The sequence below is a fragment of the Cajanus cajan genome, chromosome 1 (genome assembly GCF_000230855.2).
Source record: "Cajanus cajan strain Asha chromosome 1, NIPB_CcT2T_4, whole genome shotgun sequence".
NCBI classification, from domain to species: domain Eukaryota; kingdom Viridiplantae; phylum Streptophyta; class Magnoliopsida; order Fabales; family Fabaceae; genus Cajanus; species Cajanus cajan.
In genome coordinates this window covers 23,682,195-23,684,250 of record NC_138517.1, presented here as the reverse complement: position 1 = coordinate 23,684,250, position 2,056 = coordinate 23,682,195, and the positions used below count along the sequence as shown (strand labels likewise).

At 25.4% G+C, this 2,056-nt stretch overlaps 1 non-coding gene across 1 annotated transcript; it reads left to right on the top strand.

Moving 5' to 3' along the window:
- Positions 1-1,983: 1,983 nt before the first annotated feature.
- Positions 1,984-2,056, top strand: TRNAR-UCU (transfer RNA arginine (anticodon UCU)). Its single transcript has one exon. It is a non-coding gene; the product is annotated as a tRNA-Arg (tRNA).

The window sequence follows — 2,056 nt, the reverse complement described above, 5'->3', positions numbered from 1 at the left end:
TTGGTTAAGAATAAAAAAACAAAATAAGTATGGATACTAGTTTGATTTAGACACTATAAGAAATGTTACATATAATAACATACAAAAAGTGTCACTATAGGTACAATATATATAGGTATATATCTATTTGACATATAGTTACACATAATTTTAGTGTTGATTTTGAATGATATTTAACAATATATTTTGTATGTCACTATAGTCTATACTCACACTTTTTAATAATATGTCAACATATATTGTAGTTATTTTGTGGGTAAAAATAATTTTTAGTAACATATATAATGTCATTATAGGGTGTGTGTCACTATATAGAAATTTTGTTGTAGTGAGAATTCTTTGGTCACTATGTTACTATAGAATTAATGAAATTATTTTTAAACATAGAAGCTTCCATTTAGTTTCTTTTCTAGATCACATAATGATAAGGTATTGGAGTTAGTTCTCAAGCAAATTAATAAGAAAAAGACGTAGTATGCTCATCAACATGAAATAATGAAATGCTTCAATTGTAGGTTGGTCAGTTTCTGGGAAGAGATAAAGGATAAGATGTGAAAAGAAGGTTGAAAAAACGAGAGAAAGAGAAAAATGCAAAAAAAAAAAAAAAAGAAAAGAAAATAATTAAGGGAGGAGCTTTACCTCTAACAATAATTGTGGGTTTCTTAAGAGTTATATCATACATAGTTGTCAATAGTGGTCACAGTGGCTGCTAATATATTGCAATTTAGTGAAATGGTTATGTGTCGCTACATTGATCCTAGAGTAGAGCAAATTTCAAATAGCGGTTGGAGCAAGTGCAACACAACAAAGTAGCACATCGATTTTTACAATGCAGCAAATCTATGATTTAAATTTTTTTGAAAATACCTCATAAGTGTCTTCTCCCTCTTCTTGGACTCTCTTCGTGTGAACAACAAGCACAGTCCTAGCTAGTCTTTTCAAGAGTTGACTCTAGTCTTTTCTAAACTCTCTCATTCCTCTTCTCGGGCTCTCTCTTCATGCATCTACTTTGTTTCTGTTCTATCTCTATTTGTCTTCCTTTTCTCCATTCAAACATATTCTTGGACTTCATCTTCTTCAATTCTATTTTTTCTTTAGACATTTTATGTTATGTTTTATTTAAGTACTATGAACTTTTATTATAAAAAATGATTAATGCATGAATTTAGAATTATTTTTATATTTTTAGCTTATATGTATTATTGATTATTTAATATATATAAATATACTATTAAAATAGCAGTCATCGTTATAGCATATGCATCAAACACTACATGCTTAAGAGTTTTTTATTTTTCTATTATGTTTAAATATGTTTTTAGTCTCTATAAAATAAATAAGTTTTGATTTTGATTCTTGTATAATTTTTTCTTTGTTTTTCATTTTTATAAATTTAAAATTATTATTTTTAGTCATTATTATTATATAATTATCTTAAACTACTTATTTATTTATTAAAAAGTCTAATAATCATGATAGATTTATCCATGTTAGTATGTGTCATTTCTAAATTTTTAGAAGTCTTTAAATAAAATATTATTTGTCTATCATAAAATCATAATTAGAGTAAAAAAATATTATATTTATATTTTAAAGGAATGAAAAAAAAGTATTTTACATAAAGCAAAATAAAAATATACTCATTTTACTAGAATCAAAAATATCTTATAAGAACTAAAAATAATATTTACAAATTTTATAATAATGAAAAAAAATTACAAGACCAACTTCAAAATTTACGAAAAAATTAAAAACATGTTTAAGTCTTTGTATTATTATCCTATATTATTATTTTATTCATTCTTATCCGATCTTAATTACGAAGCAAGTTTTAAAAATGCCTGCTTAATTTATTAGCAAAAGCATACTATATATGCAGCCGTAAATGCAAATATATGTACATTTTTAATTAAAATATTGTGAATAGTTCGTACTTTTTAAAATATAAATATTAGAAAAAAGAAACCATTCAACAATCAAAGAGCGCCCATGGCCTAATGGATAAGGCGCCTGACTTCTAATCAGGCGATTGTGGGTTCGAGTCCCACTGGGCGTG